This window comes from Triticum dicoccoides, chromosome 5B (genome assembly GCF_002162155.2).
Source record: "Triticum dicoccoides isolate Atlit2015 ecotype Zavitan chromosome 5B, WEW_v2.0, whole genome shotgun sequence".
NCBI classification, from domain to species: domain Eukaryota; kingdom Viridiplantae; phylum Streptophyta; class Magnoliopsida; order Poales; family Poaceae; genus Triticum; species Triticum dicoccoides.
In genome coordinates, this window is record NC_041389.1 from 182,226,820 (window position 1) to 182,252,223 (window position 25,404).

Consider the following 25,404-nt stretch of genomic DNA (forward strand, 5'->3'; position numbering starts at 1 on the left):
AGGACCCCGTGGCGTTGCCTCTGGATGAACAGGACCCCGATCGATCGAGCCGCTTGGGGCTGGATGAACAGGACCCCGTGGAGGGCTGGAAGAACAGGACGACCCGTGGAGGGCTGGATGAACAGTAGACGATGGAGGGGTGCCCGTGGAGGGGTGGTTGAACAGTAGCCGGTGGAGTAGTGCGCGGTGGAGGCTGGATGAACAGGAGCACGTGGAGGCTGGAGGAGGTCGACGGTGGAGATGGACAAAATCCCGTGGAGTCCCGTTTTGCGGTACGCCACACCCCTCCCGATGAACAGGACCCCCGTTTCGACCGTAGCGCTCCAACACAAGTCTGTTTCGTGCGTTTTGTGGTACGCCACACCCCTCCCGATCAACAGGACCCCCGTCTCGACTGTAGGAGGTCCATTTCCTCCGTTTTGCATTACGCCAGACCCCTCCCGATGAACAAGATCCCGTTTCGAACGTGGCCGGTCGAACACAAGGCTGTTCCCTCCGTTCTGCGGTACGCCAGGCCTCGTTTCCATCGCCTGTTCCATCCAAGCTGGTTGGCTCCCACGCGTTCCATTGCCTCCCGATGAACACGACGCATTCCGTTGCCTCCCCAAGAACACGATGCATTCCGTTGCCTCCCCATGAACACAATGACGACACAGTTTCTCCATTCCAACCTAGCCATGTACATGAGCCCTGACCGTACGTATGCGCGAGTAGGCGTTCGAGACCCGCCCGTATGTATGTACGTGGCCATATTTACTTTCTTGCACCCTGGCTGTTGTACGTACGTGTACATGCTACGTGCGCGCCTCTACTACGACACGTGCGCGCCTCGACATCGACCAGTATGTACGTACACGTTCGCGACCAGAATAACAACGCTACGTACGCTTCGACCAGGTGGGTCCCGACTGTCAGGCACTTCCTTGCGTGTGAAGATGTAGCTGGTGGGTCCCAGCAGTCAGGGAGGTGAATCATTTTTTTTGCCCGGACACACTTCCTTGCGTGCGAAGGTGTAGCTGGTGGGTCCCAGCAGTCAGGGGGAAACGCTTTTTTCACGAAATACGGTGGTGGCCCGTCCGGTGGGTCCCTGCTATCAGGTGGAGGAATAATTATTTTGCGCATAATAAGGAGGCACTTCTTGCGGCCGCCGTGGACCCAACTGTCAGCCTCTCCACGCACAGTACTGTTCCGATGGAAGTCGGTCGTTGACCACATTGACCACACCGCACCGAGAGCACCACGGCGGTGGACGACGGCGAGGCCTAGGAAGGGGACAACACGGAGCCGGGGAAGACGCAGCAGTGGATGCCCACGCGAAGAGGAGTACGAGGGTTCACTGGTTCGGCTGCCGTCGCCGCAGAATAACAGGGGGTGTGGGTGAGTAGAGGGATGGCCTGGCCAGCGGTGGGAGTAGTAGGGGGTGGTGAGGCCTCCGCGGTATCACAGCCGACCACGGGAGGCAGGAGCATGCGGCACGACCGACGCTGCTTTGGGCGGCTGGAGCACGAAGACCAGAGGTTGAAGAAGCACTACGACCGTTGGATGGACATCATATGGTCACTTGAGTATTGACTAAGTTGACAAAGCCCTCCGTCCCCGTCAACTTAGTAGGCCCACAAGTCAGCCTGCCACTATACTGGGTCCCAGCTAGTAGGGGGAGTATTCATTTTTTGTGCGTAATAAGGAGGCACTTCCTTGCGTGCGAAGATATAGCTGGTGGGTCCAAGCTATCAGCGGCGGTAACGTTTTTTTCGCGAAATACAGAGGCCCTTTTGGTGGGTCCCAGATGTCAGGTGGAGGAATCATTATTTTGCACGTAATAAGGAGGCATTTCCTTGCGTGCGGCCGTGGACCCAGCTGTCAGCCTCTCCACGTACAGTCCACTTCAGATGCATGTCGGTCGTTGACCACGTTGACCAGGCCGCGCCAAGAGCACCAGGGCGGTGGACGACCATGAGGCCTAGGAAGGCAACGACACAGAGGCAGGGAAGACTTGGCAGTTGTTTCCCATGCGGAGGGGAGTACAACTGTACGAGGGTTTACTGGTTCGTCTGCCGTCGCCGGAGAATAACAGCAGGTGTGGGTGAGTAGAGGGATGGCTAGGCCAGCGATGGGAGTACAATGGGGTGGTGAGGCCTGCGTGGCAGCACAGCCGGCCGCGGGGAGGAGGGAGCAGGCAGTCCTGCTGACGCTTGTTTGAGCGGCTGGAGCAGGAAGAGCAGAGATTGAAGAAGCACGGCGGCCGTTGGATGGAAATCCAATAGTCACTGCTTGTTCGTCAACCTTTGTTTTTAGGAAAGCCTCAAATCTGTGGAAAACAACATACAACCCATCTGCCATTATTTCTAATAATTTACAGCCCATTTGCTAATTCTTAAGGTTTTTTTGGAGCCCATATTCTTTTTGTTAGCATTACAGCCCATATTGTGGCCACGGTTAAAAAATTATACGAAATTTTGCATATTTCAGTGCGGTCCAAACTGTTTTTAATCCCGAAATTTCGAGTCACATTCAAAATTATTTTAAAAATAAATGTATATCAATATAAAATCCAACAAATTGTCCACGCATAAAAATAAATGCAATTTAAAATCTCGAAATGAAAAAAAAGATATTTGAAACTAATTGCCATTTGATGTGTTTTAAAAATGTACATCCCATTTCTCATTACTGATAGGCCATTTTCTCGGCCAGCCGAATGAAGTGACTTACTTGGCAAATCACAAAAAAACTGGCTATGGCCGTGGACCCAGCTATCAGCATCTCCACGTACAGTACTCTTTCGATGGAAGTCGGTCGTTGACCACGTTGACCATGCCGCACCGAGAGCACCAAGGCGGTGGACAATGGCGAGGCCTAGGAAGGGGACGACATGGAGCCAGGGAAGACGCGGCAGTGGATGCCCACGCGGAGAGGAGTATGAGGGTTCACTGGTTCGGCTGCGGCGTGAGGCTGCCGTCGCCGCAGAATAACAGGGGGTGTGGGTGAGTAGAGGGATGCCCTGGGCCAGCGGTGGGAGTAGTAGGGGGCGGTGAGGCCTCCGTGGCATCACAGCCGTCCACGAGAGGCAGGAGCACGCGGCATGACCGACGCTGCTTTGGGCGGCTGGAGCAAGAAGACCAGAGGTTGAAGAAGCACTATGGCCGTTGGATGGACATCGTACGGTCACTGGAGCTAGAATCGTTCATATTGACTAAGTTGACAAAGCCCTCCATCCTCGTCAACTTAGTAGGCCCACAAGTCAGCCACCCACTATGGTGGGTCCCAGCTAGCAGGGAGGTATTCATTTTTTTGTGCGTAATAAGGAGGCACTTCCTTGCGTGCGAAGATATAGCTGATGGGCCCGACTTGTCAGCGGGGGGAATGTTTTTTTGTGAAATACAGAAGCCCTTCCCACGTACAGTCCACGCATAGTGCTTAATAAGGAGGAACTTTCCTTGCGTGCGACCATGGACCTCGTGGGTCCCAGCTGTCAGGCTCTCCACGTACAGTCCTCTTCCGATGACTCTCGTATGTTGACCACGCCACGCCGAGCGCACCGAGGCGGTGGACGACGGCGAGGCCCCAAACTAGAATGATCCGGAGATGGGGAAGACACGGCAGTGGAGTCGCAGACGGAGAGGAGTGGGAAATTTGACTGGTTCGGGTGCGGGGTGGGCCTACACTCGACAGAGAATAACAGGGGGTGCGGAGTGGAGGGATGGCCTGGCCATCAACGGGGTAGCGTTTCGCTGAGGAGCGCAAAACAACGCCGCTCGACGCCGAAGGCTGGAGTATGTGGTCCCGGTAGTGCTGGGGGGAGAAGACGAGAGATTGAAGAAGAATGCCGGTCGTTGGATGTAAATCCAACGCCTTTTTAAGCTTCGACCTACTGGCCCACATGTCAGCCAGTCCATTTGTTTTTTTAGTCCATTTGGTGGGCTGGGTGGAACAATGATGTAGCATCTATGCAGCCCGTTTAAATCCCATTTGCATTTTTCTCAAAATCCGCGGACTTGCTGGGCTGGGTGAAAATATCATGTTGGGCTAGATGGAGAAATGTTATAAAAACATAAACACATGATTGCACGTCTATTACTGCATTGGTCAGTAAAATCTTTGCAAGCTTATGTACGCAATCACTAGGAGTTAACTTGCCAAGTTATGTATAAACAATTATTATTATTATTTTGTAAGAACTTTCAACTTATGAAATAAAATATCATTTAAATTTGATGAGTTAATAGTACATGGGGTATTATTATTTTTTATGCTAGACGTGGGACAGTTGAGTTGGTTCTAGGGAAAAGTACTGGGAGAAAACTCAGTTTACATCGAAAAAGAAAGTGGGAGAAAATCCAGAGACCTGCTGGGTCCACCTGAGGAGGGGAATATTTGGGAGGAAGGAGATTCAAAGCACGGCAGCCGAGTGAACTAGGTTTTTTTTAACGGACAAGTGAACTAGTTACATACATAAGCAAATAGCCACTAAAAAGCAATCAGGTTAATGGGTTCTTAAAAGGAATATTTTGGACAAAATAGATAATTACGACACATAGGCTAATGCATGAAACACTCAGATGATAAAGGTGCTTATAAACAGATAAAGTACAACATTTAGACCTTCCTGGCACGCTTGATCATGACGCTGCGGCTGTCCGTGTACTCGTCGGTTACGGAAGCAGACACGCCCTCATGTCCAAGATCTGCCTGTACATGTCGTAGCATGTGTATGCGTCCTTGGCCTTGTAGGTTATGTAGGCTAGATTCAGAGGTGCCTCCCACGTGTTCATGTCCTTGGTATCGTTGTCTTCTTTCATGTTGGCGTATCAGGGGTCGAGGATGGTCTCGGCAACGTCAACCATGGAGTCCTTCTCCTGCCCATTGCTGATGATCTTGTATTGCTTCTGGATGTCGACAAGCTTGCTGCACCAGATGGTCGAATCATCGCGTTCTTCCTTCTCTCCACCGTAGCGAAGGTGCAGTCGGCGCTGCCGATGAAAGGGGCGAATGCTCCAGAACCTGATGCAGCCATAGGACTGAGGCGAGGCAGAGCTTCACCGAGTCCGGATCGTTGGTGTACATCACATTCAACTTGGTGCAGCCATAGGACTGAACAACGAACTCAAAGGGGAAGTCCTTGCTGAAGCCCATATCTAGCAGGCTCACCCCTCGGATCGCCATTGGAGTCTCTTCGAGTGAACGAGTGTGTAGGCGGCGGCAGCAGTTCATTTTGTAGCTCTTGGGGAACTGGATTCAATACTAAGCTGAGTGTGTATACGCGACAATAGTTACTACCCCTCCCTCGTCTGCTGCACGCCCGGCAGAAGATGCACCCTCGGCGCATTCAAACGCCTCCATTAAGAAACCTACTCCGGCCACACGTCGGTTCATGAGCGGGTCTGTATTGGTACTGTAATAACAGGAGTTAGTGGTCACTTTACTTAAATTTAGTTAGCTTTAATAGAAATTTATACTTAAAACAAGCAATGCATTGGCTCGTTCTATCAGTGCCACAGGATCAACATGCACAACAATTAGAATTATTATTCTCAGGACAAACACGATCAGCACATTTGTCGCACTTTCACAAAGATAATACTACCAAGTTTGAACTGTTTGTTATGGCTGTTGTCCTCTGCATCATCATGCCATGTTTCCCAGCTTGCAAGATTCAGAACCAACAAATAAGATCCAAATAATAAGTACAACAAAGATGCCTACACATCTCATTGATTCCCAGCTTGCAAGATTCAGAACCAACAAATAAGATCCAAATAATAAGTACAACAAAGATGGCTACACATCTCATTGATTCCCAGCTTGCAAGATTCAGAACCAACAAATAAGATTCAAATAATAAGTACAACAAAGATGCCTACACATCTCATTGGTTCCCAGCTTGCAAGATTCAGAACCAACCCATTAGAGCCTTTTGATAAAGTGAATATCGGGATTAAATCCATCTTGGCTAGCCATGTCATACAATCGAAGAACTTGGTGAATGCTCTTGACCGTCACAACATCTATAGTTGAGTATTCCTGTTTGCACAGCACAAACAAGTTGAGCATGATTTCACTTTAATAGTGTCCTCCTTGAACTCAACCTGCAGCTCCACTAGGATGAGGTCTGCCTGGAGTTCCATGATTCAATTCATGCGCCTTTTTCTGCAATTCACCTGAAATGAAGCAAAGATTGCATCATTCAGCTAGCAAGAAGTACTTGCTCTCGTGAGCTGGCAGGTTCTTCTTTAGTAGTTGCACTAAAATTGAGGAACATTAAGGTTGGCTGTCCAGCTCATGTAAGGTACAACTATAGTTTTCTTATCCTTTTGTGCAGTTCCACTAAAATAAAGTGCCATTGTGGTGACAATGACGACTCCATCTTGCAAAGGCTAATAAAATCTTGCACGAGATTGCGAGCAGAACTTGACGAAGATTTTGGAAACTCCAATCACCATTTTGTGCAGTTCCACCAAAATTGAGAGATGTTGCCCACGTGACATTTTAGTTGAACTGCACAAAACACTCATTCCAAAAAAAAGTGTTTTGTGCAGTTCACCAAAAGGTCACAATAGCAACAAGGTGAAATGGATATCCCTATCCGCACAAAAAGATAGAAAGTAAACAGTTGGTGGTCAATAAGAATATACAAAACATATACAAAATGAAAAGAAGCATCTTAACTATGTTCATGGCAATCACGCAAGGACAGTAGAAATTTTAAAAGGTCAGCAATGCTTCATGTTACCAGAAGCATTATGATCAACAATGAGATTCCTCAAATATGGGATTACTTTAATGGTGGCATTGCTTGTTTACCAGACATAGTAAATCAACAGCAGGTAAAGAGTTGGTTTAAGGGCATGGGACCGTGGGGACACTAGGACACTCAGCAGCGTAAAGGAGCAACTTACTTATCATACTGGGGAAAACAGCAGGAGTGCCATTTGTAACACAGTTTAATTGCATCTTATCACTAGAAGCATTAGATTAATAATAACACTTGTTAGACATGTCCCTAAGGTAACAGTGTGATCGCTTCATTTTACATGCGCCCTTACATTAACAACAACAAAAGGTTGGTATAAGGACATGCGACAGTGGACGCATAAGCACAATGTACCTACAAGGAGGCATAAAGTGGTGATGCCGAGTTTGTTCATGCTATGTGAGGGCAGCAAACCTAATCGTGGAGACCTTGTACTATGTGAGGGCAGCAAATCTAATCCTGGAGACCTTTTACTATGTGAGGGCAGCAAATCTAATCCTGGAGACCTTTTACTATGTGAGGGCAGCAAATCTAATCCTGGAGACCTTTTACTATGTGAGGGCAGCAAATCTAATCCTGAGACCTTTTACTATGTGAGGGCAGCAAATCTAATCCTGGAGACCTTTTACTATGTGATGGCAGCAAATCTAATCCTGGACATACTCTGTTGACTTGTCCACCAGCTGCCACTTTCTATCCTTTTTTCAACCAATAATAGATTTGTTCCTTATCCAGTTTGTACTGTGTTTTCCCATTATTTCCCTTTTCAACCAAGAGACCGGTTGGGTATCCGGTCTCTATTACTTTCACCATATTATTTCCTCTTTGAATCAAGTCCTAGATTCATGCTACAACTTTCCCCCCTTTCTTCGTTGTTTGAATAAAGCCCTAGATTTTGAATGCATGAAGTAGCTTTACCTCTAATAATACTAAAAATTTAGGTGGCTTTGGAAGCGCTGATGGGAGTAGAAAAAGATGCACATGCAGACACGTGGGGTGCTGGGGCAGTAGAGCAAGGCCGCTTTCGAAGAACTTATACCTGAGCGGGATGTCGGCGGCGGCAGGTCGGATCTGCGGACAATACGACAGGGAGGAAGAAGGGTTGGAGGACCTCTCGAGCTGGCGCTGTGTCGGAGAGAACGACACGGGCAGAGGATCGGGCCCCTTCGGCAGCTGTGGGTTTACTCCCTCGGCGGCGATGACCGCGTGAATGATGCACCTTTTAGTCCTCTACACACACCGACCGAAGGGATCCGACCGGATCTGTGACCAGCGGTGAGCAGAGAGAAAATGTCGCTACCGCTGTCTTGTTTATATCTGGAGAGGATGAGAGAATGAAGAGAGCCTAGTAAAGCAAGCGCTCAGGCCCCTGCATACATATATAGTGGAGTGATTATGTTTTTTCTCTCCACAACAAGCGTTTCAATTGGTGTACGTGGCATTAAAGAAAAGAAACTCTCTATTTAAGGTGACTACTGTACGACTCATACTTACTACTAGTAGTACTAGTACTGTTCACTTGTGTCCCCGCCCCTCCATTCATTGAACAACCCCACGGGTGAATAAACATACAGTAAGTACTATATTTATATAGAATAACAAGCTCGAACTATTTTCGCGTAGTTAAAAGTTGAGGGCGGGGCTCTTCCCGGGCAGTACACGCGACAGTTTTCAGGTAGGCGGTTTGACAGAGAGGCGAGGAGGGTGAGCGAGTGGCGGATTCTCAAACATACTGCTGAAAAGGTCGGGCTATGCGATTTGATGACGCGTTACTGCTGGAAAGACTTGTGATATGACCACTCATTATAGTCATAAATTACTGGCGCTCCGTCCGGGTGATGCCCCCCTTCCGTTCCACGCTCTAATCTGGTGCATGACACGTTGACCCGGATGCTGGCTCTCCCACATGTCGGAGTAGTAAGAAGGAGCAAATAATGATGCGGTATATACTAGTACTACTACTACTTAGGTCGGAGGAGTGCGAACCACGGCAACCCAGTGAACCAGCAGTGCGAACCACGGCAGCCCAGTGAACCAGCTTTGCGAACCACGGTAGCCCAGTGAACCAGCAGTAGAGAAAAATGTGGTGATATGGCCATAAAAAACAATGTGCTACGGTCCACACTGTAGCATGTACAGTAACACTCCTCTTTGTTTGGATCCCTGAGTTAGAGCTAGTTTGGGTTGAAATAGCCTCAAATTATCGAAACAAGAGGGGTTAGTTTGAGCTAGTTTGCTCTAACCCAGCTAAAAAAACTATCCCGGTGGAGAGGTTCTAATTGGGTTAGTTATCCTCGGGCCCACTAAAAGAGAACTAAAAAAATCTACCCTGCCCGCACCAGATCGCTCCCCCCCTCTCGCACCACTCCTCTTTGTTCTCCATAGGGCCGCTCGCCCAAGCGCCGCTTGCCCTCTCTCTCCTCCGGCCGCCCTCTCCTTCCGGCCTCCGCCGCCCTACTCCGGCCGCCCTCTTCCTCCGGCCTTCAAAGGTCGCCCTGCTCCCCCTTCATTGGTCGTTTTTCTCCCTCTGTCGTGCGCGGCGGCGGCGCATCTACCAGGGAGGTCGCGAGAGGGGTGAGTTTGTTCGTTCCTTCTCTGTCTCACGGCCATATCATTGATCTTGCTCGCTCTAGCGCCAATTCTGATTTGGAAAAGTAGATCCTGATCAAACTTGGTATAGATTTGTGGTGCATGCATGGAATTGTTTGATGTTGCTTGAGGAGGTAATAAATCTTTCTAGAGGCCCAAAGATTCAGTTCACCTTTCTAGTATTTCAATTTCAGGCTTGCATTATTTCCAGAGGCCCAAAGATTCAGTTCACCTTTCTAGGTATTCCAGTTTCAGGCTTGCATTATTTCTAGAGGCCCAAAGATTCAGTTCACCTTTCTAGGTATTTTAGTTACATGCTTGCATTATTTCTAGAGGCCCAAAGATTAAGTTCCCAGTCGGCGGCAAGCGGCCCTGCTACCCATGCCGGTGTCGACCTCAACTCGCAAGGGCTGGCGTCGAAGGGGTTCCCGGGGCTTGGGCTCTACAGAGCCTTCCTCAAGAGCGACGATGGTGAGCTCCTCCCTCGGTGCATGAGGGGCTCCGGGCTCCCTCCCTATCGTGAATGACTTCCGTGATGAGTTAGCTCATGCTTTGTTTCATGAAGTGTTTTTTTTGTGAAGCTTGATTGACAACTTATATGTTTAAGTGGGATATATCATTTGTATGGACAAAGTAAAATTATCATGTTTTGCATGCTTGATTTGTAAAGATGGTTCGTTTATGTCAATTGTGAGCGGGAGGAGGCCACAGAAGAGCCGGCCACACCAAATCCGGCAGGAAATAGGGTCCAAAGTAGTCAAATGATTGAGAAAGAGCATTTATTGTCAATCTAACCCTGCCATCCATACACCTCTTTGGTTTAGAGTTAGTTTAGGGTTAGAATCTAACTCTAACCTCTAACTGAGTTAGAGTTCTCCTTGTCTCGGTTCATCGCCATCATACTTTCCCCACTCCTGTGTTTTCAGTATCCTGCGAATCAAAGAGGCCCTTTTTTTGCGGGAAAAATCAAAGAGGCCCTTAGACTGGTTTAGGTCCGGTCATTTTTTATAAACGTGTTATGTCCAAAATTTAATGAACGTGCTCCGGTTTCTTTCAAAATAATCTGATTTCATGTAGTAATTCATCCATTTATCTATTCTTCTGTGGGCGGTTTGCATGTAATTCGTGAGGTCTGAAATGTAAAGTACCCCGGCATATGCTCCGAGTCGTGCATGCACTACGACCCAGATGCTCTATGTCCCACATGTCGGCGAATGGGAGCACGTGGAAATAGCCTAGGAGTACATATAGGAGGATAAATGTGTGAAAAAATATGTACTGTGAAGCGTAGCTGCGGTTCGAAAAGGAGACCTAAAGTGATGATAGCTATAGGTCGCACGCACCCAACTAGTGGTACTAGACATACGACTAATTTTTCCCTAAAAAAAGAGGCACGAGTGCTCAGTACTCCTATTCTATAAACACGAGTCCCATCTGACAACAGCGTCCGTGCTACAGCTAGCTCTCCTCCCTCATTTCTCTCTTATAATTCTAAACTCGGCCGACGCCCGGTGGGCGGAGTGGGTTTGCTCAACTGCGGCCCCACCTCATAGTGAAAACGTTACGACTAAAATAAAAATGCCATATAGTCCCTCCGTTCCTAAATATAAGCCTTTTTAGATACTATTTCAAATGGAATACAACATACAGATGTATGTAGACATAGTTTAGAGTGTAGATTCACTCATTTTTCTCCGTATGTAGTAGTCACTTGCTGGAATCTTTAGAAAGACTTATATTTGGGAACGGAGGGAGTACTATACTAATAAAACATTAAGGCCACGAGGCGATGCAGTGCTGGTTACAGGAGGCAAGAAGAAGAGATGCATCCATCGATGATGTCCACCTCCTCGACTCAGGGCGCCGGCCCACCGAACGGCGCCTAAGTAGCAGCGGCTTTCGTGGCTAGGTCGACATGCTTCTGAACAATGGCGTCCAAAGATTCCAGCCGCTGGAAGAAGGCCAACGTCTTTCTGTCCTCGCTTGCCTTGTAGTGGCCTATGTAGACGATTTCCTCGTAGACGTGGATGTGCAGGTCGACAGTTTCTTGCATGGCGAGGCATTACGCGGCGAGCGCGGCCTCAAGGTGCACATTATTCATCGCAACCTCCGGCACCTGCAGGGTCACCAGGGCTTGAAAGAGTTCGTCACCATGGAGGCCGATGAGGGTGGCAGGCAATGAGGAGCCTGGGCGCGCGGGCTGGAGCAGTACGGCAAGGTCATCTGCGCGCTTCTTGACGGTGGTGAACTTGCAGATGGAGTTGACCATCATGTCGTCCATGCGAGAGGCGAAGCCGACGTCGGCGAGGGCTATGATGCCGGCGGTCGTCAGCACCGTCTGGAAACGCTGCGCGGTGCGGGGCCGCAGGCCGGCGCCTTGGATGATTTGGCACAGCCGACTGCAACTCATGTCCATCGCCTCCATAGGTGCTTGTGGCTTCTGGTCACTTGGTCTTGGAGAGTGAGTAGTGTTGCGCAGAGACTTGGTCGTAGATGGATTGGAGTGGTGGGGCGCCTTTATTATATGAGAGTCCAAACTCTGTTGCATTCACATCATGCTGGCTCTATTCTGCTTCTCCAATTAATTCCCTCTGCATGTAATTGAGGATGCATCATTGACCATTCAACGTCTCGGGAACCGCTACCCTCTCCCTCCTTGGCATTCAAGCACCTATGGACCCGTCGATGACGAGGTGCCTATGGTGACTTCGTAAATTTCAAGATGAAAGTGCCGTGCGTGTGTGCGTTCATAGGGGTGAGTGTATGCGCGTGTATATGAGCGCTTGCGTCTGTATTGTGTTAAAAAAGACCGTAAATGCGTGTCAAAAAGAGACTAGTTAGTATACTCAATATTGTGCACTTAGGAGAGGAAAACGATAGAACTAGTACGTATTTATTTACGGTGCAGATTCACTCATTTTGCTCCATATGTACTCCATCTCGGTGTAGTCTAGTCACTTGTTGAAATCTCTAGAAGGGCAAGTACTCCTTTCTGGTTTACAGGGCTATACTAGCAAGTAGTTGTACGTACTAGTACAATAGTGGGCTCACATAGCAATTTTGTTTCATGCAAGAGCCTGGCTATATTCGTGATCCAATGTTCGCAACAGCAACGTTCGGTTTGCGCTTGGCTCTTCGCCTCTTTGAGAAGACAAACAATGATGTTACTACTACTACTTCTACAGTGTCGAATTCACTGCTGCATGTCCGTCCACCGCGAGTGGGACGGATAGCTTGTTGTAGAAGTACTACTAAGAAAAAGCATGTCCTTGTTTGCGAGAAACCGCGTGCATGGGCGAGGGAGAAGGCGTGTAGTAGTAAAATCAAGCTTCTCCTCGTTGTACGAGTTGACGCGACACATCATAGCACTTGCCCCACATGCTTGGCTCTAAACTTGGCTGAAAGACCCACAGTGTACAATATATTTGCTGCAACCTCTAACATTTACCCGCCACAAATTAAAATATATGTGGCCGTATGCATCGTTCTGATGCAGAGGCCGGGGAGTCCCTCTTTTAAAAAAAAACAAATTAAAATTTATATTTCTGTCTTGACCAAATGAGCGTGCAAACTACAATCACCAGGGTGACAGGTAGGGCCAGAAGACTATTTTATTTTTTGTAAAACAACTTCGAGACGGCCACATAGCATGGAGCCGACCCCAACGATTTTAAGCATACATACACGGTACACGCTATCCTAGACTACTCTACACATGAAACTACCACACGAGCGTCCGGGCTGCGCTTGGCTCTTCGCTTCTTCTGGAAGTCGAACAATGATGGAGTACTACTACACTGGAGGAGTACTACAGTACGCTTCTGGCCATCTGACATCGATTGAACTGCTGCATGTCCACCGCGTGCGGGAGGGAGAGCGTGTAGCGAAAGCTTCTCCTAGTCTTGCTAGCCACCACGCTCATGGGCGAGGGAGGGACGCTCCTGCCTTTGCGTGTATGACAGGTGGGCCCGACAGCTGGGTGGCCAACCTGTCATACAGCCAAAGGCAGGCGCAGTTAAGTCCACGAGGGAGAGGATAATCAAACTTCTCATTGATGTACGAGTTGACGCGACACATCAAAGCACTGCACTCGACATATTTCAATAATTTGCGTTTACCGATGCATTAATTACAACGCATGCATGCATGCCGTGACTCTCCTTTTGATACTTGCATGTGTTGATTTAATGCACCTTGAAGTAGTATAACATATGTGACGGTAAAGCTTTGTAATGCCCTAGCCCAAGTCGAGAGATGGTTGTGCACGAGGAGGGCGAGATCATGCAGACCGAACAGGACCCGACGATGCAGCTCTCTAAGGTCTCGATGGACCTCACCGTGCTCCACTGCCCCTTGTGCCTCCGCCCCTTGACGCCTCTAGTGTATGAGGTTCGAATACACCTCGTCCGTTCGGCTGATTGAGCAAGGTGCAAGTTTCTTGATTGATGTGTTGTTCGATTGATTTCTGCAGTGCAAGGGAGGGCACCTGGCTTGCGCGGACTGCCGCGTCGAGCGCCCCTTGAACCAGCGGCAGTGCCAGAAGTGCAAGCGCGACGGTGGCTTCGATGTGCGGAACACCGCGGTGGACTCCGTCCTTTCGTCGGTGAGGGTGGAGTGCCCGCACGAAGGCTGTGGGCTCTACGTCACTTACCACAAGCTCGCCGATCACCAGAGCGTGTGTCCGCTCGTGCCCTGCAAATGCCCCGTGCCCGTCTGCGGCTATGAAGGCCCTCCACCAGCGCTCTACCACCACATCAGCACCGCGCATCCCATGCCAGTGCACAGGATCCAGTACGTCAAGGTGCTCCAGCTGCAAGTGCCACTGTCGGAGCCACGACTCTTGCTGTTCGTGGAGGAGGACGGCCGCGTGTTTTTCTTGGTCGGCGGCATGCTTGACATCGGCGCGCCTATCTCCCTGTCGGTCTTCTGCATTAGAGCGGGGGCGTCCCCACTGCCGCACTACGTGGCCAAGCTGTGGGCGAACGGCCCGCCGGGGGAGCCTAAAGGCACGACCGACGCCGTCAAGGTGGAAATGGAGGTGACAAGCAACAAGGATCCCGGTGACATCGACGTGCATGAGCTAACCTTCTTCACAGTTCCGCCCAAGCTGCTGGCCGGGGCTAAGCTGGTGTCCCTCCACATTTAGATTGACAAGCTCACGTCCTAAATGTTTCTACAATGCCTTCTGTTTATCTTAGTAATACGCTAATATAGGGATTACCTTGGTCTACTTTAGCTTAAGAAATGGTGGGTTTTGGTGGCGATGCAGCAATTACTTCGACATCAGATCAGTAATTTCCAACAGTCAAACGGATATTTTGTGTCTGTTGGATATAAAGTTCCTTTGGGTAAGAAGTACTACTTGTCATCAAAATGGATAAAAGGAGATGTATGTAGACGTATTTTAGTTCTAGATACGTCCCTTTTTTATCCATTTTGATGACAAGCACTCCCTCCGTCCCACAATACATGCCTTCCATTTGTCAAAATATAGATTTATCTAGACATGTTTTAGTATATAGGTACATCCATGATAGAGCCAATTGGATGGTTGAGAACACTACAATTCGTAGCTACAGTGTGTGTGACTCCCAGATGTAGAGGCTGGGGGTCATCATCCTCCTTTTGGAGAAAAATAGACGCGTGTGTGAGAGGACGAGTGCGTGCGTGCACCTCTTCTCTTCCTGTATAATGTACTAAACTCAGAGTACAAGTTTTTGTGGGTGGCATGATGGTGCGTGCAAGAAGTCCCGAGAGATAGGTTTAATGCGTCTGAAAAAAAGACAAGCCTAGAGCTCGCCATGCGGCTATTCCTGTTGAACGCCCCATTAACCGTAAGATATGTATAGGACGGTGCCAGTTATTGCACGTACACAACCGTAGAAAAAGAACTACTCCATCCGGGAATAGTGTCGCACTTCGAAACTAGAACCATCAATAAATTTTGAGCTTGCGTCTCGTCACATTCCAAATTACTCCACGCTATGTTGAATTGCAAACCTGTTCATACCCATCACAACCTAAATGGTTTCCCACTTAGGAGTGTATTAGTACCACGCTATATTGAATTGCAAACCTGTTCACACCGATCACAACCTAAACGGTTTCCCACTTAGGAGCGTATTAGTATTCGGTTATAAATACTAGTATGCCAAGATGACTGCACATTCCTCCTCAACTCCTCATCCACAAAAACAAACAAGCATCCTTCCCTTGCGTCTGCCATGGCTAGCATGAGTTCTAGGTCGAGAGATTGCCACCAGGGAGAGGCGAGCATGGAAGCAGAAGCACGAGAGATGTCCCGCCTCGCTGCGAAAGCAGCCGACATGTCCCACCGCGCGGAAGTAGTAGCACAGAGGTCCAGCCGCGCCGCTGAAGCAGCATGGAGGTCCCGACGATTCGTTGATGCAGCAGACTGGTCCGGCCGCGTCGCGGAAGCAGCAGAGATGTCCCGCCGTGCCGCGAATGCAGCAGAGATGTCCCGCCGCGCCGCGGCGGCCTGGGAAAATTTCTCGCTGATAGGCGACGACTGTTACACGCGCATGCATGCGATCGTCCATAGCCAGATGGATTAGATCTCCAGCTGGGCAAGGTTGTAGGACGACATGAAAGCCTCATTTTAACAGGCTACCGGTGTCATCCGGCAACTAAGGGAGGGCAATGAGAGGCTCCGGGCCGAGTGCGACCCGCTGAGGGCGAAGATCGTCTGAAGTGCAGACCATCAGGAGGAGACCAGTGCCATGTTGAAGAGGACCGGCGTCATCGTCAAGAAACTTATGGACGAGAATGACATGCTCCGCAACGAGTGCCAAAGGCTGGTGGAGGAATCCGTGGATGTTCTCAAGTAGCATCTTGAGGACACGAAAGAGCTCATCGCCGCTCGCCGCGGAGACTAGTTCCCGCGGCCTACAGCAACGCATCAAGAAAGTAGAGATCAGCCAACCAGATCATTGTCTTCCTTCTTCTTTTGCCCTTGTGTATTTCGGGCGTAGCCGCATGTGGCTTTTTAATTATCTTTCTAATTATGTAAGACAATTAATCGTCCTTATATATTCATCAGTCTTGCTATAAGTCGCAGTAGATGCTATATAGGTCCGTCGGATCTTACATCAAGATCCGTGCTTTCAGATTTTCTTTTTTCTCTCTTAAATCTCGGTCGAGTGAGACATAGCCACGCCATTTAATAGAGGCTCGGGCGCCATTAATGGAGACCTTGGGAGAGAGGTGGACGATAGATGGAGGTCAAATGGCTCTCCTCCCGATAAGCACGCGCAGGGGTCTGATCGCACGCCTCTCGTACTCAAGTAGATACCCTGCACGGCGCCTCCTAGCTAATAAAAAATGGGACGCGTGGCAGCACGTAAATGGTACTAGTAAATAGAACGCCCACGGTTTCAATAATACTTGTGTTTCCGATTGTAACGTGACAGCACTTGTTCCAAAATGAATTTGTTGATTGTTAATGTGTGCGCCTTCGCAAATCGGACTGCAAAATTACCACAACATGTTGGTGCTATGTCATGGCACCAAGCCAAGTTTCATTTTTTTCATGTGTGTTTTGGATTTACAGGAATTAAAAAACTAAGTTTCTCAATGTTTCCAACCCAGCCACGACCCTCAGAATTTTAAATTTCATTCCCATTTCTTGCATGGAACCTAGAAATTTACCCGAGGACACACATGTGATTTTTCAACCAACTTTGGTGCACTGGAACATGTGCTTGTATTTCAAATTTGAATTATGCACACAAAGGTGACACGTTCCCTCCCAGAATCACGAGCCTTCTTGAGAGAAGCTCCGATTTGCAAGAAGCTTATACCAAAATGTTTTCCTATTCGGCCATTTTTTACCACGGCATGGTACTACCATGACATGACACCATGCCAAGTTTCATGATTTTAAAACCAAGTTTCTCAATGTTCTCGACCGAGCCACGATGCCCAGATGTTTGAATTTTATTCTCATTTTTTGCATGGGACCTAGAAATTCAGCCGAGGACACAAATATGAATTTTCAACCAACTTTGGTGCACGGGAGCATGTGCTTGTAGTTCAAATTTGAATTATGCACATTAAATGACCAAAAACTCAATTAATGTGTAAATAAGGCCAAACGAAGTCGGAATAATTCCAAAATTTAACAGGGCACTCATGTAGTTCTATGTTGCCTTTGTAAATAAACTCAACGGGGACAGCGTGTATCGTTTCGCACTCAAAGGTGGCACGTTCCCTCTCAGAACCACGGGCCTTCTTGAGAGAAGCTTCGGTTTGCAAGAAGCTTATAAGGAAATCTGTTCCTATTCGGCCAATTTTTTACCACAACATAGTAGTACCATGACATGACACCCATGCCAAGTTTCATGATTTTCAGACGTGTTTTGGATTTACAAGAATTTTAAAACTAAGTTTCTCAATGTTCTCGGCCGAGCCACGATGCCCAGATGTTTTAATTTTATTCTCATTTCTTGCATGGGACCTAGAAATTCACGTGAGCACACAAATGTGATTTTTCAACCAACTTTGGTGCACGAGAGCATGTGCTTGTAGTTCAAATTTGACTTATGCACATTAAATGACCATAAAATCAATTAATGTTAAAAAATGACAAACAAACCCGGAATAATTCCAAAATTCAACAGGGCACTCATGTAGTTCTATGTTGCCTTTGTTAAGAAACTCAAGGGGGGGGGGCAGCGTATATCGTTTCACACTCAAAGGTGGCGCGTTCCCTCTTAGAACCACGAGCTTCCAAATCGGCCCAATTTTTTACCACAACATGTTAGTTCCATGACATGACACCATGCCAAGTTTCATGATTTCCAAGGCGAGTTTTGGATTTACATGATTTTAAAATCTAAGTTTCTCGATATTCTTGGCCGAGTCATGACGCCCAGATGTTTGAATTTCATTCTCATTTCTTCCATGGAACCTAGAAATTCAACCAAGGACACACATGTGATTTTTCAACCAACTTTGGTGCACCGGAGCATGTGCATGCAGTTCATATTTAGATTATGCACATTAAAAGTCCAGAAACTCAATTAATGTATAAAAAGGCCAAACGAACCTGAAATAATTCCAAAATTTAACAGGGCACTCATATAGTTCTATGTTGCCTCTGTAAAGAAAATCAGGGGGGAGGCATCATATATCGTTTCACACACAAAGGTGACATGTTCCCTCTCGGAACCACGAGGCTTGTTGAGAGAATCTCCGGTTTTGCAAGAAGCTTATACCAAAACTTGTCCCAATTCAGCCAAAAATTATACATATGAAAACAGGGTTTAGATTATCCCGAACATCTCGCTACATATGAAGATACACCGAACCATGTAGTGTTTTACCCCTATAGCATGGATCCAGTGGTCATCTTCATCTGTAAATTTGCAATTTTCTGCCGAGAAGAAGGATGAGAAGCAGTACGAGATCGGGAGATTTCACTTGATTTTAGCTGATCGTCTTTGGAGGGCTGGGTTGGAGTGGGGGGCTGGGGGTGGGGAGGGTTGGGGTGTGGTTTGCGGTGGGAGTGCCCTACGGATCTGCTCTGGTTGCCATGGCAACCAGAGAAGGCCGGCGATGGAAGTAGGGGTTCGAGAGGTGGGGACGATGGCGGCAGTCGAGAGTGGGGATCGATCAGAGGCTGGGAACGGCTGGGTCATGCGGGCAGCGGGTCGTCTGGCCCGGACGGGGTAGTGCGGGCGGGGTTGCCACACACCGGACGTGCGGGCTGTGCAATTGCGCGCCCAGATGCGGTCGTGCGGGCGGGTTCCTGTTCATGCCACACGAGGCGCGCGGGCGGGTTCGTATCCATGCCACACGTGTGGCAGTTATCGCGACCCTTTTAAATAATAACCACATCTATAATCTACTCCCTCGGTTCCTAAATACTACTATATAAGTCTATGTAGAGTTTCCATTTTGCTCCGTATGTAGTTCATAGTGAAATCTCTACATACAAATACTTATATTTAGGAATGGAGGGAGTATAATCTACTCCCTCTGTAAACTAATATAAGAGTGTTTAGATTACTACTTTAGTAATCTAAACGCTCTGATATTAGTTTACGGAGGGAGTATAATACATAAATAGTTCATCAGCACTAACTTATTTTTCTTGGCATGCAAGCTATCAACATCACTAACCAACATGCAGCGATTCAACTCACTCCATATCAGCAGGCTAGCCACATCATCAATTTCAAATACTCTTTTTATTCATGTGATTTAACTCCTCTTTTAGTCCGCTTCTTCTTCCATCTTCTATAACCGATGAGAAAGTTTAAGAGCCACTCATTGTCCGTCCATAATACCAAGCCAATGGCAAGCGCTGGAGTTCCATCTCCCCAAGTTTGCCCGCAAAAAGTAACTCCAGTCCAACAATGTGTCTCTTCCCATCTCCCTCCGGTACGCCTGTTTCTTCATGAAAATCTCGCCGAGTGACCATATCGCCGCTAGGATGCTGCCAGGAAGAGCAGGTGGAGCATGTCCAAGAGACAAACTCTCCTCGATCGAGATCCCCGTCTATCTTACTGGATGGTGGTCAAGCTACGAAGGTCAACTCGCCGCCGCCTATGGCGTCCCGCTGCCGTGAGTCTAATTTGCCCCACCCGGTGTCCGACGATCCAACCCCAACATCCTCCCCTAGGTATGGCAGCTCCGGCATCTGACATCTCCGGCAGTCCGACTTTTGCTACGTAAAGCGGGATTACAGGCAACCGAGCGGCCATGTCTACGTCGTGCTGATGGATGTCATCACGGTGCCACTCTGTTCCAGCAACACACCCACCCATCATGTGAGCAATCAGTGAAGCCAACATAATTGTTGCTTTGGTCGACGGCGGCTGGCGGGTGCCAGGGGCGACGCCGATGGCTCTCCAATCACCCTTGAATCCATGGGATCAAATCGTCACTTGCCACTTACCGTGGCTGCTGCCAATCACCGTCAAGTCACCCTTGCTGATGGCGTCTAGATGTGCATCATGCATGCTGGTGTTCGCTATGTGCACCATGCGCCTGATCATCGTCGCCAATCTGGTTAGGCGCCCACTCCCGAATCTGCATACGCATAGTGCTATATTAGTCCTTTTAGACTGATGTGCATCCTCATTGCCTACATGCGTCTATTGTTGTGTGCACGAGACACTGGTGAATGAAAACATGTCACAAGCTTGCCATCTTTGACATGTGGCGTTTCCAGATCGGTGCATCCATGCCGGCTTTCGTCATGGTCACGGGCGGGGAGACACGGTGCATACTCAAACAAGAAATATCAAAGCGTAGCTGTAGAACCAGGATCCACCACACCTGATCAGGAACAACAATACATATCAAACAACAAAAATGGACATCAAGAAAACAATTGTCGGACCTAAGATCAGTATGAGCTTCAAGCATGAAAGATCTCGCCGCCGCCGCCGTCGCTACACGTTGCCATTGCCGCCCGCGAGCTAGCTAGCTACTATTGTTGCTGCCACCACTGTGGGCTAGCTAGCTAGAACCCGCTGCATGGCAAGCGATCTCGATGCCGTTGCCGCGTGCTAGCTGCTACCTGCTTGTCGCGTCCGTCCCTGTGGTCCACGTCTTGTTCCACGTAGTACAAAAAAAAGACACATCCGTGACATTTTGGGTCGAACGAATTTTTTTGCTGTCATGCTTATGACACTTCTATGATGATAATTGTGACAAAAGCATGTATCATCATAGATGTGGTGGGATCCTACTTCTATGACAAAAAATCATGACAGAAAATGGCTTTTCGTCCTGGGAGGGCCGGAGACACGGCTACATGACATTCTTTGGGTCGTCCATGACGGAAAAAATCATGGTAGAAGCGAGGGCGAGGAAAATATCGGGGAGTTCCCGGCTACGGTGGGTCGTCGGGGCCGAGCGATGCACGGAGGTTTGCACGTTTCTCTCATGTACGCGCGTGTGTGCGAGGCGTTGGCTAACTGAACCCGAGTGATCGACCCCTTGGTTGTTAATTGAATCCGAGCGATTCATTTGCTGCTGACTGAACCCAAGCGATTCATTTGCTGCTGACTGAACCCGAGCGATTCCTTCACTGCTGCTGCTAACTGGACCCGAGCAATCGATCGCTGCTGCTGCTTACTAAAGTCGATCGAGCCCTTGTACGAGACGTAGCCTGCCGGTGTTGGGTTGCCTCTCGATGAACAGTGATCGTTGCTACCGTGCGTGCGGTACGTAGAACTAGTCGAGACGTGGTGAGTCGAGCCGGTTGGTTGGTTGTGGATGAACAGTTCCTGGTGGGGGTTGGATGAACAGGACCCCGTGGTAGTAGGTTGTTGCCGCTGGATGAACAAGACACGAGGAGGCTGCCGCACCCAGTCGGTTAGGGGTGGATGAACAGGACCCCGTGAAGGCTCTACGAACAGCAACCGGTGGAGGCTGGATGAACAGTAGCCCGTGGATGAACAGTAGCCCGCGGAGGCTGGAGGAGGTCGACGATGGATGAACAGTAGCCCGCGGAGGCTGGAGGAGGTCGACGGTGGATGAATAGTAGCCTATGGAGGCTATAGCGAGGCAGTAGACGGTGGATGAACAGGACCCCGTTTTGACCATAGGCGCTCCAACACAAGTCTGTTTCCTCCGTTTTGCGGTACGCCAGACCCCTCCCGATCAACAGGACTTCATTTCGACCGTAGGCACTCGAACACAAGTCCGTTTCCTCCATTTTGCGGCACGCCAGACCTCGTTTCGGCTGTTCCGTCCAAGCCGTTGGCTCCCGATGAACATGACATATTTCGTTGCCTCCCAATGAACACGGCGCTGTTTCCTCCATTGTGACCCAGCCGGTTAGCTGTCGATAAACAGGATGACGTTGTTGTACGCGTTTGAGACCCCGCGCCGTATGTACGTATGTAGTCGTATTTACTTTCTTGCGGCGTGGTTGTACGTATGTGTACACGATATAGACGGGACTGCGTGACATGCTACGTCCGCACCTCTACTATGACACGTGTCGCTCCTTACTCGGCCACAGTTCAATGTTGTAGAGAGACCGATCGACCAGTATGTACGTACATGTTCGCGACAATGCTACGTACGCTTTGACCGGGTGGGTCCCAGCTGCCAGGGAGGATAAGGACGCACTTCCTTGCGTGCGAAGATATAGCTGGTGGGTCCCAGCTATCAGGAGGGAGAATCATTTTTTGCCTGTAGTACGGACGCACTTCCTTGCGCGCGAAGATGTAGCTGGTGGGTTCCAGCTGTCAGGGAGGAAATGTTTTTTTTTGCAAAATACAGAGTCCCTTCCGGTGCATTCCTGCTCTCTGGTGGAGGAATAATTATTTTACGCGTAATAGGAGGCACTTCTTTGCTGAAGCCGTGGACCCAACTGTCAGCCTCTCTATGTACAGTCCTCTTCCAATGGAAGTCGTTCCTTGACCACGTTGACCACGCCGCGCCGAGAGCACCAAGGCGTGGATGACGGCGAGCCCTAGGAAGGGGACAGCATGGAGCCAGGGAAGATGCGACAGTGGATGCCCACACAGAGAGGAGTACGAGGGTTGACTGGTTCGGCTGCGGTGTAAGGCTATCGTCGCCGCAGAATAACAGGGGTTGTGGGTGAGTAGAGGGATGGCCTGGTCAAAGGTTGGAGTAGGAGGGGGCGGTGAGGCCTGCGCGGTAGCACAGCCGGCCATGGGAGGCAAGAGCAGGCGGCATGACCCGTGATGGTTTGGGCGGCTGGAGCAAGAAGACCAGAGGTTGAAGAAGCACGACAACCGTTGGATGGACATTGTACGGTCACCGCAGCTAGAATCGTTTATATTGACTAAGTTGACAAAGCCCTGCATCCGCGTCAACTTAGTAGGCCCACAAGTCAGCCTTCAAATATGGTGGGTCTCACCTAGCAGCTGGGGTATTCATTCTTTTGTGCGTAATAAGGAGGCACTTCCTTGCGTTCGAAGATATAGCTAGTGGGTCCGAGCTGTCAGTGGGGGAAATGTTTTTCTCGCGAAATACAGAGGCCCTTCTGGTGGGTCTCCGGTGTCAAGTGGAGGAATCACTATTTTGCGCATAATAAGGAGGCACTTCCTTGCTGCTGCCGTGGACCCAGCTGTCAGCCTCTCCACGTACAGTCCTCTTCCGATGGAAGTCATTCCTTGACCACATTGACCATGCTGCGTCGAGAGCACCAAGGCGGGGACGACGGCGAGGCCTAGGAAGGGAATGACCAGGAGCCGGAGAAGACTCGGCAGTTGTTTCCCGCACGGAGGGGAGCACGAGGGTTTACTGCTTTCAACTACAGTGTCAGGCTGCTGTTGCCGGAGAATAACATGAGGTCTGGGTGAGTAGAGGGATGACTAGGCGAGCGATGGGAGTACGATGGGGCGATGAGGCCTGTGCGGCAGCACAGCCGGCCGTGGGACAAGGGAGCAGGCAGTCCCGCCGGCACTTGTTTGAGCGACTGGAGCACGAAGAGCAGAGATTGAAGAAGCACCACGACCATTGGATGGACATCCAACAATCACTGCTCTTGTGTGTTGACTAAGTTGACACGGCGTTGCGTGTGCGTCAACCTTTTTTTAGGAAAGCGTACGCGTCAACCTATAGTAGGCGCACAAGTCAGCCTCAAATGTGTGAAAAACAACATACATCCCATTTGCCATTATTTCTAATAATTTACAGCCCATTTGCTAATTCTTAAGGATTTTTGGATTACATATTCTTGTTGTTAGCATTACAGCCCATATTGTGGCCACGGTTAAACAATTATACAATTTTTTGCATATTTCGGTGCGGTCCCAATTGTTTTTAATCCCGAAATTTCGAGTCACATTCAAACTAATTTGAAAAATAAACTTATATCAATATAAAATCCAAATAATTGTCCACGCATAAAAATCAATGGAATTTAAAATCTTATAATGAAAAATAAATAAATTTGAAACTAATTGCCGGTTTGATGTGTTTCAAAAATGTACAACCCATTTCTCATTTCTCATTACTGATAGCCCATTTTCTGGGCAAACCGAATGAAACTCTCCTCGTCTTGAAAGATTTGCAGCCCAGCAGGGCCGACAAAGCAAGTAGGCCTCGGTTGGTTATTCTGCAAAAGAACAAAAAATCTGGGCTAGCCATTTTCAGAAAGAAAAAACTACTGGGTTGGTCTTGTGGTAAACAAAAAATAAATGGCTGACTAGACAGGCCAGAGTGCCCCGCACAGCCCAGTTGACACCCTGCTTCCGTCTCAAAAACAAAATGAACCGGGCAAGCTGCTGGGTCCCTGGTGTCAGCCGCTCGTTATGAAATTCTCTCATTTATTGACTATGTTGACAATGGCATGGGACCCAGATGTCAGAAATTCATTAGGAGGAACCTTTTTTGGCTTGAAATAAGGAGGCACTTGCTTGCGTACTACCATGACCCTGGTGGGTCTCTGCTGTCATCCTCTCCATGTACAATCATCTCCTGATTGTGTACGCGTCAACCTAGTAGGCCCACAAGTCAGCCTATAAACCCGTGGTGGACAAATACAACCCATTTAAAAAATAACAGCCCATTCCATACGTTCAAACAGAAAGTTCAACCTTCAGAGCAAAGTAGCATGTCTGATCCAGATATAGAGTACTGAACTTCCACGTTGACAACCATCATAGCCAAGTTAACTATCTACTCCCACTAATACTCTAGTAGTGTACAAGTACTAACTTACTCTTAGCTAACTAGACGATGCCGACAGCCATGTGCGGTACACGCTAAACGCCGGCACCGACGTCCTCCTCCTTGCCTCGGACTTTGTCAGAGGTGCGATAGGGCATGTTGCTTGCATGCGTTGGCCCTTTCCATGCTGGCGTGGTCCACCAAAGCTTCGGCTTCTAAGCGGGAAACCCACTTGACGAGCTGGTAGTAAAATTCGGTGTCGCGAAAGCGTGCATGCCCGACAACCTCCAGGGCTATTTGCCAGGCGCCGGCCTCCATGTAGTCAGCCCAGTTGCGGGTGCTCTGCTCGCGACTCAGAGCGTCGGTGCGCTGCTGCTCCATGCCCTGCTGGTGGTGCAAATCAGAGATACACTGCTCCTCTGCCAGACGGTCGCGCTCCA